At 42.1% G+C, this 12,338-nt stretch overlaps 1 protein-coding gene across 6 annotated transcripts in view; it reads right to left on the minus strand.

The window, feature by feature from the left end:
- Nucleotides 1–12,338, minus strand: part of IL1RAPL2 (interleukin 1 receptor accessory protein like 2) — a 333,350-nt gene that overhangs the window by 127,690 nt on the left and 193,322 nt on the right. The window lies entirely within an intron of this gene.

A 12,338-nucleotide genomic window follows, 5' to 3' on the forward strand; every position in this document is an offset into this window, starting at 1 on the left:
ATAACAAGAGCCTTTCCCTAAAACTCTAGCTATTACATGCTCCCTGTGAACACACCATCTTGGCAGCAAGCAAAATTTCCTGCAAAAACTCATTCAGTAGCCTTCAGATTTCACAGACAGCTGTGGGGTTTACTTTTCCTCTATTCTTACCCTGGTAGAATTCCCTTCCAGCAATGTGAATACAGACTGTGTCCACACTATTAAGCTTCACTGTTGCTTAATAACGCAGAAGAGATCTGTTCATCAGGTGTCCAAACGAGGCACAGCCACGCAAAAGGGCTGAGTGATACTAACTGACTTCTATTGTTCTGCTCCTGTTTTGTTCCTGCTTTCTCTTGAATCAGTGGAAAAGTTCTGAGATAAGCTTGTTGCAGAAGTGATGGATGCCACCATCGTTAATTATTCCTCCCATTACAAGGCGTAGTATAAATCACTTTTTGTCTGGTGACTGTCGCACAGAATTTGTAGAGCACAAAAGGCACTGCAGATCTATGATATGGCTCTGCTCTTCTCGTTACATAAGAGATAAAGATGTGCGTGTTTAACAAACACATTTATTTTAACTCAATGAAGACAGGCCTGATTCAAACACTAGCACTTTCTGAACAGTTTCTTCTATTATCTCCAGTACTTGGTACATGAGTACAAGACAAGTTTTATTTTCAACATTGCCTTAACAACAGAGCATGCTTTTTGCCATTTGTGCTTCAAGGATCTGCAGCTAAAAATGCCATTCGGAGATGAAACTGCTGCATGAATACACTTTGTTCAATCCAAGAGCCCAGCATTCTTTGCTGTCATCAGCTCCATACGAAAAGCTTCCTTATTCAGAATGTATTGATCCAGCATAAGCTTCAAACATTGTTTCAAGTATTTGGGATTAGAGGACATTAGAGAAAGGGTCTGTATGTTTTACAGTGACAGTGGCAGCCGCAGTGGTGTCACAGCTAGAAAAGCTGCTCTCTGATGCACTGGCCTCATGAGGAAGATGGAACTTGCAAAAGTTTTGACATGCACTCTGAAAACTCATTCCAAACCAAAGCCTATAGTGCACAACTGCCCCTAAGCATTGTGCCTAAACCTCATTAACTTCAAGCAGAATAAAACATTTATGTTTTGCTTAACAACAACTGACCATTGGTTAAGGGATGAACAACACACTCATGCTTAACCTTGAACCTGAGAAATCCGCTCAGGCCCTTGAGTACCTTCCTGACACGTCTGAGCAAAGGAGTTACGAGTCACAGTGCAGACTGGAAAACAAAAGGAGCTCATGGAGAGCTACTCCACACATGGAGCTAAGGAGCAAACTCAGGTATGTAGCATCATTTCCACAATACAAAGCAGACCAGACATGAGCACCTGGCACCACAGCATTCCAATCCCTACCCGTATTTTAAAATGTGAGAACCTTCAGATTCCTAGAGGAGTGAAAAGGTGGTCCAGAATTCAAGCAGATAAGATATTTTGCTGTTAAAAAGCAAACAACTGCTCCCTCCCCTTAGTCTACCTTCTGAACGAGCTGTTCAACACTGCATACATACTTCATTTGTTAAGTTCTTCGGGGGCATTTTTAAGTGACGGGGGATTTCACAAATGACTTCCATTTTAGAACCTGCAACTTGATTTGAACTTAGCTGTAGATGAAGGCCTTTGCTGTGATATGCTTCCATAATTATGACCATGAAATGAAGCAGCAAAGTCATTTGAGAACAGTTCACTGCATGATAGCCTTCACAAGCAGGCTGAGAATGTTTCTGTGGGACTGGAACAAAGCACGGCTCGGAGAGCTTGCTCCCCATGGCAAAAGAAACTTGACATCCATCAAATATTCACCCTTCCATAGAAATGGAAACACTTTTCAGCCTGCTCATCTAACCTGTTCCTTTCCTAATTCTTTAGCCCCTGAATCTGGATGGCTGTTCTACAGCACTGCCACATCTGCACGTAATGGACCAAATGCTCCAATGTACAGTGGCAGAAGATGAATGTGCATATATTACACTTGATTAACATTAATGGCAGCCACTATTGTATTTGACAAGCATTTGTGGAAGCCAGACCCTCTCTTTCAGATGGCTGGACCCCCTGTGACACAAGGGAGGGATCCAGGCAGGCATGCCCACAGCAGTACAGCAGAAGGGGGGAGAGAAGGACGCTCCAGAGCTTCTGTTCTTCAAATTCATCAGAGTTGGGTCAAATTGCTATTAGGTCAAAGACTACTTTCAGATAAAAACAGCTTAATATATATTTGTTTTTGCATCCCAGATTTTTGCTACTGTCTAGACCAACTCTGCTAGTTGGAAAATGCTTTTATTTCAGTTTTATTGCAATGGATTTCCTGCAAGCCATTTACTGTTTACCCGCTTAGCTACTTTTCTATCTCCTACACACCTCAGATTACATGTTGTCACTTTCAGCCTGCCTCAGTAGGTACACATTAGCCCTTGTTATGATAGTTACAAGTACACATACTAATACACATACAAGGCTGCACTTTTGTGCCAAGTCAGTGACTTATAAATCTCCCCCTTTCAGGATGAAAATTCTCAGGCTTGATCAGAGAACAAAGTTTATGTTGCTGTCACCATTACAAGAAAAATATCTGCTCAAATGCTCTTTTTTAAGGTCAGAAACACAGAACCAAGGTCAAATTTAGAAGTACTATGATAACATTCAAAGCCCAGCACCAACCTCCCATGAATTTACATCATGTTAAGTATCCATTTAAATGAATTTGTTCTTCCCACAAACCAGTATAAAGGATACTGCAGCCAACCTGCTTGCAGATCAGCCTCCCATCTCAAAAAAAACAAACAACAGGAAAACTGAAGAGGGGCTGTAAAAAACAGCTCACACCTCCAAGTGCAATCTTAGCACTGCTCCCCTGAGCACATTATGGGCTATAGCCCCTAGTGAGCACTGCCTGCAGAATTGGCATAGCGTGCCCAGGCAGCCCACACCGCTGTGCAGATGCAGCATCAAGCCAGCACGGTGGCATCTGTCTTGTGCTGTGGGACAGCATCACACCCTCAGAGAGGGAACAGAGCACCCTGTCTTCACTGCTTGGTATTACCTGCACATTCTGCCTGCAGGACAACCCTTGGAGCGACATACAGCACACAACAACCACCCCATCACTACAGCTGTGCATCTGTTATGTTGACAAATGAGCTTCAAATAAGAAATTGCAGGCACGTGTTTGCAGGTGGCTCCATCTCTCTCCCAGTCCTTGCTCCCAGTAAAAGGAAAATGGCACTTAATATTTCAAAAGTGCTCCTGCTATGGAAAGGTTTATGACAAACCCTTTAAATAATGATTTTAGCTAGTAATTGGCACACTAGGTCTTCAGATGAGAGGAGAACAATCACTCTTGTTGTTACTCATGCTATCTCGCAATGCCCTCTCTCGGTGCAAGGTCCTTGGCATCTACGAAGCTGAACCTAAATGATCAGGAGCAACTTTTAATACCCATCTCAGCAATAAGCAGCTGGGAATGAACTAAAAAGGCCCTAAACAGTACAAAACAGCACTGTCTCCTAGATTTTTACTGCTGGCTTGCGCCAGTTGAGGCATGGATTGCTTTAGGCACCTGTTCCTGCCCCCATCCCACCAAGTCCTCGGGCTGATAAGAACTGCTGACGCTGGGTCACCAGCTGCAGCTGCTCTTCTGAGACCCTCCTGCACCCTCCATGACAGCACAGCAGTAGGGCTGCAGGTCCTCAGCTAGGCACAAAGCACACATTCAAATGCAGCACCTCGAATGCAATGTGGCAACGACCTTTGCTTGGGTTTAAGTCTAATTGGGTTCAGGTAGAAAGGGCACAGCTGTGTCATGGATGTGAGGACTTGAACTGCCACTTTCCATACTGTACATGTTTCTGAGCTTCTGGGATTTGTCTATAGCTTATATTTACCACACACAAGAATAACAACATTTGCTCTAATTTAGGCATCTTTGCTCGAAGATAAGGATCTGCATTTTCATTTCCTTTTCTTACTCTCACAATGTACACCCAGCAAGCTGTTTATTCACTGAGCACGCTACCAGCAGTGAAAGCAGAAAAACACCAATGTCTGTGAATTAAAGCAGAAAAACACCAATGTCTGTGAATTAAAGCAGAATCAGAGCTGTAGAAGTACACTAAGTCAATACCAATCCTCACAGGAAAGAAACATGCCACGTGGTGCACAGAAATAATGGATAGTATTATTGAAATGTATTTTTATGAAAAAGAGCTGGTTTCATATTTTGGTAATTTTTCATTCCACAGCTCAGCTCTTCTCACCCCTGGATACTTAAAAAAAAAATCCTAACGTGAAAGGTTGGTATTTGCGCAGCATTAGGAAAAAAAAATGAATTAAAATCCCTATCTGTTATAGAGAAAGCATGAGAAGGACTCAGAATGAAAGGAAGGGGATGTCGTCACAGGTCCTGGAAGATGACAAATAGCTTCAGGAAGGAAATGGGCTTAACGTGGAATGGATGTACGTATCTGGTTTGGTTTGGTTGTGCAGAGGGACAGAGTTAAGAAGGAAGGAGGGTGGGAGTAGATACACAGCGCACAGCAGTATACTGCAGATCTGGGCTTGAGTATTTTCTTCCATGTTTCTCTTGAATTTTCACTGTATGTCAAAGTAAACAGCCCCAATTATACTCAACCGGATTGACACATACAGAGCTCGAGGCTGAGGAGAAGAATGTTTCAATAAGCTGTTGAGTTACTGCAGGCACGAGGACATGGAGTTTTAGTCTCGCTTCATCCTCCCCCTGACATCTTAAAATGTTGAGCTACTGCCTGCACTGCTGCCTTGTTTCCCACCCAGTCTGCAAGCGAGCAAGGAAAAGGTACCTGTTTACTGCACAGAATCGTGCACTTTACAATGACAAATACGTAACCACATAGTTGCAGTAAAGGCACAATTACCAGGTCAGGAACTGTAACACAATCTATTTAATTCTCAGTTGGAAGATGTGAGGCTGCTGGTCGGGACAAATTGGTACGTCAGGGTGCTGCTGGATGGGCTTTATCATGGGGCACAGCAAGCTCCTCGTCCAACGATGGCTGCATGATGCTACCAGGCAGCGCCGGCACTGCAGGGAGCTTTGCACACACTGGGACAAGTTATAAATTCCTGTCGCCTTCAGCTGAAACCCACGTGTCAGCAGCACAGCCAGCGAGGAGCACCTCATCTAGATGTAAGAAGCACTTTTCTTACCCCAAAGAAAAGCTGGTGCAGCAATGCAATATTTAAACTCTACAAAGTCCTTATTAAATGTGACAGCAACAGCTGTAGCAGCTAGAGCACTGGCAGAATGGGGGAAAGAAATTAAAGCCCTTCTGAGGGCTAGGAAAAGAAAAGAGGTACAATTTTACGTGTCGAAACAAGGTCTGGGCTGGTGGGAAATAGAGGCACGGGGACAGACAGCCAGAGATCTCAGGTGCTGAGAGCTATTTGCCCCACAACACGGAATCACCTTTAATTCCTTCCAGTGAATATCTTTTACATTAAACTAATGTATAGAATTTCCACTACTTATTCTTAGAGCTTGTTAGGACAGATGAAGCTCTCCCCACATTATGAAATGCAGCTGAAACATCCCTTAGAATTTATGAAATGCACAGTGCCAGTAGTGATGCCAGAGCACTGAGTAGTTATGAAGAGAGTTATTCATGTTTTCCAGAAGAGAAAAAGCAGAAATCAGAAATAAAACTCAAAAAAAGTATTTTCCCTATATGCAGAACTACACCTCATGTACATTTTAGACAAGCCCAGCTTCTGTGAGTAGTTTTCCAAACGAATGCACAGGCCATTACCCTTCAGAGAATGGTTAGAAATATTTCCGTGTTTTACCATGCTCCTTCAGCCACGTGGGTACAACCTACAGAAACTTGGTTTGCCCCGTATAGAAAGCCTCTAACATAAAAAAAACAAATTTCTCTTTGGTAAATATCTTTCAAATAAACAGCCCCAAGTGAATTAACTTCAATATATGAGTAAACTATGAAAACCTTTTTTTCTTTTTTTTCCTTTCCTCTGCGTAGGTCTTGTGAAACTTGACAAAGATGAGGACATAATAGGTATTTCATTGCTGGAGGTCTACTGAGACAGCACTACCATGTCTCTATGCTGATCTCTATGCTGCCTTTCCTTCCCAGCAGCAGACTTGGATCACTGTGTTTCAACTGAGTTCCAGCTCTGTCCAAAGCGTCCAGTGCAGCATTTCTGTCAATCGATGGAAAAAACCTTTTAGCTAGGAAAACTGACTCTCTCCCTCTAGAAAGCACCACCGAAAAGACACATGTTATTCCAGAATGAAATTTTTGCTTTAGAAGGAAAGAAGTGTTTGGTAAGATGGGAAAATACTAAAATTCCTCTTTGATAGAACAATTTTTTTCAGATAATTCACTTTCTTAATGAACATCATGCTTCGGTCAGGTTTTTCACCAGTTTCAGAAAACTCAACTAAGTACCAACCATGGGTATTCTTCTACAACAAGCAGTGTTGTACCTCCACAGCCCTTTCCTCTTGTACTATCAATGCCGTGCTAAAAGAGTATTGATCAAGCTCTTCTCATTCCTATTTTATTTACAAATTAAGTTGTCTGTTTGGAATACCCAGTGTCCCAAAAGAAGTACAACTGAAATGACGTCCCTAAATCAGACCACTCCACTGCACCCAGTCACATGGACGTACACACATTCAGACTACAATATTCTCCTTAAAACACGTTCCCTAAATACAGCTGCTGAGGGCACTTGGAGGTGACAGAGCTGTCAGAGCCTTGGCAGGATCATACCTCCCTTGTTCCAGATGCACCTCTTTCCAACTTAGAAGAAAAAGAAGCGTGTCAGTGTATTCCAGAGAAGTCATAAGGGCATATGTAGCTTATGGCAATTTGGTACCTTCCCTGTCACAAACTATAGCTGGCGTGGCCCAGGACAGGCAACTCAATTATCCACAACTGGATTGCTGATGTGGTGTGTTCTCTACAAAGCTGAATATCCACCTGGTGTTTGGATTTAGTCTGCCCTGATATAACAAGAGGCTTTTTATTATCTCAAGCCATCAAGAAATCATCTTAGATCAATTCCTGGCAGATGTGTACCTGCTATACAAGAGAGCAGGCACTGGCCAAGATAAAATAAAATCAGAGACCATACAATGCTTAACTGGTAGAACCAGTCCTTCTGGTCCAGAGCTAGGCTGCACCAGAACAAAAACCAGAGAGGATAAGAACAACTTTACAACTATGTTGTTCATTAATTTTACTGTTTAATTAATTTGATTTGCCATTCTGCACATGATCTTTCCTGGGTGTTTTCAGAACACTTCAGCCCACAGGGCTTGTCATAAACAATACCTCTGAGAGCTTTTCATTTTAAGCTGAAGAAGATGAAAAGTTAAATCACTTACTGTTCCCTTCCCATTGGTTGCAAATTGATTTTATTTACTGAAACATGCTTGCATTGCAAAAACCACTCCACACATATAGTAAATAAGTCAGCAGATGAACGTCGAGTGTAACCAGTAGCAAGATCCTTTGAAATAAACTGCAGCTATAAACACCTAAACACAAATTTAGCTGAACACTTCATTTTTCTCCTGCTTACAAGAGGTCAATCAATACCACCAAAGACAAAAAGTAACTTGGTTGGCGCTGATAAAAATTAAGAATTCCATCCTGTAGCACTGTATTAAAGGCAGCTAGGGTACTAAACGCATCAAACATATTTCGGTCTGTCCTTTCAACTTTAAAATTGCAGGCACAGAACAAACATCACTGAGTTATTAGCTTCAGTCTTCAGGCGAGCATCATAAGAGTAACATCAGAGCCTGCAGCAGTACCACAATTGTCAGATCTCATAAGCTAAACATGGTCTGGCCAACAGACATGGAATAGGAAAACCTCTGAAGATCACTTAAGTGAAGCAAAAAATGCTGCTGACAATTCAGTAGTGGGCACTCTTCCTTCCACAGAAGAACTTGTCGTCTCAGACATTCATCCACAACTGCTACGCAGCATAAACCAGCTTTGAAAGGCACCAACATTGTGCAGAGAAAACATAACCCTGATCTCCAGCTGCAGTTACTGCAGTTCACCTATTAGAATTCCTCCAGTCATTTCAAAGGAGCTACCAGTCTGCTTTCTGTGCTCACACTTCACTTAGGAGACAAAGCATTACTCCAGATTTGCAATTTCTCTGGGAGGATGGGAGGGCAGCATTTCTAGTGGGTAAAGCAATCTGCTCACTCATGTGTATCTATTTTACCATTAGCAAAATGTCTTCAGGGCAGTGCTGCTCTGTGCCCGTGCATCTATCTGCCTGTTTATTATTGATAAAGAAGAACGGGTGTCCAGTCTACATTTTTTGTGATGAAGGAAGCCTCTTTTATATGGGAAATGAAAATGAATGAGTTTACCTCAGTGGTTGTACTTTACCTCACTGTTGTGGGCAAAAGCCCCACAATCCTATCATTTACACTCAATCACCTCCACTAGTCTACGCACAATGCACTTTGAGAACGTGGCTCAAAGAATAAAAGGCAGTTCTTAATGGTGGAGCTCCTACCTGACATTTAGTATACAGTTTGTGATTCAGCAAGCTATGGCTGCTGTGCACAACAGAGCAGAGGATAAATGAGCAACCCATAACAAGTGTGGAAGCCTTGGCTGTCCTCATCAGTAAATCTGAAATACCAAATAACCAATACTACAAATTGCTGATTTAAGGCTGAAAACACTAGGCAATGTTCAAGAACATGCTAGAGAACTGGGGGGCATCACAGGTCAATAAAATCTAATGCTATTTGCCATTCTAATTACTTTGCATGTTCACGAGCTAGGAGAGCAGTTTGTGAAGCTGTAGGGAAAGCGCCAGGAGTACTGACACTATATATAATTCATAGGCTGCAGCATATTGCTACATTTCTCATTGCCCTCAGAACTTACACTTTCTCCAGGAAATACGGAGATACTTAATACTTAATGTTTATCTTCCAAAGTCATTTTTCAGAAGCCCATTATTAACAGGTCACTCTGGTGGATGGGAAAGCCATCGATCTGGATCATGTGAGGGACTGAAAATGAAGGAGTTTTACCCTTGCGGATATATGGCACTGTCACTTCATCAGTGACACAGTTGATACAGCTTGCACAGATGGGTTTGTGCATCTTCAGACACTGCCCAGATCCCCAGTTGGCTGACTCCGATGAGGCACTCTTGAAACCAGCGCTTGGGTCAATTTATCAGGACCTTGTTGGGTGTCAGGTGAAAAGGAGATGTTAAAAGACAGAACATGACTGTGCTTGTCACTTCTTCCATGTGAACAGACACCCACACCATACTGGTACCTCACTCTCACTTGAATTTGCCCACTGACTCTTTGAAGACGGAAATCCCTGCAGATTTATATGGGAGGTGCTGCGTGGTCAAACAAGTGCTCTGAAAGAGGCAGAAAAACTGCTCAATTTTCCAAATGTGGCCAAAAGAAAATGTCCATATTTCTCTTTCTGGATCACAATCTATTTTCCTGAGGTTGTTAGGAAAAATGAAAGTCACTACAGAAATTGTGGGAGGGCTTTGACCACAGAAACGTGCTTAGATGTCCACAGCAGTTAATGGGATGCTGCTAACAACTCAGAATCAGAGCTTTAAGATAAATACTGCAAGAAACACAAATTAATATTTGCAAAACAAGGATCTTGACAAATACTAATACAAATCACATAAAATATATCAAGAGAGAACTATTTTTTGGCACTTCCTACATGTTGCTTTAAATAGACTGTTATTTCTCAATGTTTTGAAGAACTCAGCTGTGAAATTCACTTCCTGGTCTTTTAGTACAGCATTTGTCAGCACTTAACCCATTTCTGACTAGGTTCCTGCCAGGAAAAAAAAAAAAAGGATTTCTTTAGACAATCAAAATACTGTAAGATTTAATGAATCATTTTTATGAAAACTTAGCAAGGAAATGCTGAGAACAGTATCTCCCACTAACGGACTTTTAAAGTCAGGAACTCTCAGCAGAAACTCAACTTGGGTGGGTTTTTCTCTGTTTTCACATTTAATAACAAAGCAATTCCCTGACTTTGTCAAGATACTGCAACCAGGGAGGCGGGATGAAGTCTTGCTATGGATATGTGTAAGCCACAGCTGCGAGAAGATGTCACTTCAGATGTGACACACGTTATACATTTTAAGATGTCAACATCAGAAGCAAACAGAGAGGATTTTCTGTTCCAATATGCGGCATCTCTCCCAGAAGTGCAAAACTTCTGCAATGTAACTTGTTCACTTTCAGATCTCTTCTCTAAATTAAAAGAAGGTACCATGGCTGTCAGCAACCCTGCTCACAGCAGGGTGTTAGAACTAGAAGATCTTTGAGGTCCATTCCAACCCAGGCCATTCTATGATTCTATGATTCTGTGATTCTATGAGCCTTTTCATAGAACTACAGCTACAAACAAGATGCTTTTCTCTTCCCTTTTTGCTCCTGTAAATACTGCCCTCCCCAGCAATAGTTTATTCTTGATATTTTTTCCCTTTATTCTCTATTTTGAACTAAAATATTATTAAAAGTCCTGAAACAAAATAACATTAAAATTCGTTTTGAAGAAAGATAGAAGGCCTTGCAGCCTTTACCACTCTAAGCACAGTCCACTGGCCCACTGCATGATTTAACACTATAAACTTAAAAGACAATAGGAACAACTGTGATTATCTCAATAGCTTCTTATCCACTGCAACTGCTTAAGCTATGTTTGATGAATATCTGAAAATGCATAATTTATTTTGAGCTAACCTATTTTGGTTGTTTAATCACAATATCTTAGCTTGTGACACTTGGAGATGGTAGCTGAAGCCCACTGCAGAGTGCAGGTAGACCTCAGGAACCCACAGCAAGCCCCCACCTCCCCACAGCCCCTGCAGCCTGAGATACCAAGGAAACAGGGTGCAAACATCCATCCCCCACTTACTGTGGGCACCTTCTGTGCAGTCATTTGCTGTCCATATTACAGAGTAAGGGAGGGAGTTAGGGTATAAAAATAAAAATACCTTGTTAAGTACAAAATTGGGTTCTTACATAAAAAGGGACAATGGTCAGACTGCACTTGAGCAGCTCCCTGTGAATTTCTGAAGGGCAGAAGCTGGGCAAGTTGGGCCTTCATCTGGAAGCAGAACATTTCGTGCCAAGAAAGAACTCCAGATGGAGACTCGTGTGGGACACAACGGACACAGGAGCCTTTGGCTAAGAGCAGAGAGGGCTGCCAGGTACCAAGAGTGCACTGAACATTGTTCATAGAGGGGAAGAAAGGGTAAAGCTGCCAAGTCAGAAGACAAGGGAAAGAAGGAAAGGCACGCTGCTGGGTCCAACAGCAGCAGAACCCTCAACACCATTTTAGATGTCTTACAGGGTTCTGGAGAACCTTCAGCAAGGGAGGTATTTTAATTGGAGATCTGGAGCTGAAAAAGCAGCTCTCTAGAAGGAGCAGCTGCTTCCAGGAAAAGGCAAACAGCTTCAAACACAGTGTTGCATCCCAGTCAGCACTGCCATGTGAGTATGGGAGCAAACTCCAAGGCCAGGATAATTCCCACCATACGTGTCACCACACTTTGCTTTGAAGAGCTTTCACTCCCTTCATCAGGTAAATTCACAGGCTCACTGAAGGCTCTCCTTGAAAAATTTTCTACTTTGAGACAACTGGTATTCTGATCTATTTTTGAAAAGATCAATACAAGAGAGAGGTGCCAGCATCTCTCAGTAGTACCAGTGCCCCAAAACAGCCATGAAAAAAGCTCTGCACTCCAAGCATCTCCTGGATCCCAGGGACTAGGTGAGATGCACAGTGCTGTTAGTAACTAGAACCTGCATTTGCTGAAAATCCTGTCATTTCAAGAGAAATTCCATGTGAATTATTAATTCCAAACATTTTCTGGACAGGAACTATCAAAATATTTAACTTCAGGAATGAAATCCCTGAAATCCCTGGAGGCATTCAAGGCCAGGCTGGACGTGGCTCTGGGCAGCCTGGTCTGCTGGTTGGTGACCCTGCACAGAGCAGGGGGTTTAAACTTACGTGATCATTGTGGTCCTTTTCAACCCAGGCCATTCTGTGATTCTATGATTCTACAAAGGTCTCCAGTAATATACAATACTAGCCATATGTATTACTACAAATTACATACACAAATAAAAAAAAAAAGTCACTTGACAAAACAACATTGAAAGTATAAAATCTTGCAAGATTTGTTATTTAAGTTATTAAAGAGAAATAGATGTTATTTCCATGCAGGGCTGTATTTAGCACACTAACATCTTATTCAAT

Source organism: Tympanuchus pallidicinctus, unplaced genomic scaffold, assembly GCF_026119805.1.
Source record: "Tympanuchus pallidicinctus isolate F22 unplaced genomic scaffold, pur_lepc_1.0 scaffold13, whole genome shotgun sequence".
Lineage (NCBI taxonomy): Eukaryota > Metazoa > Chordata > Aves > Galliformes > Phasianidae > Tympanuchus > Tympanuchus pallidicinctus.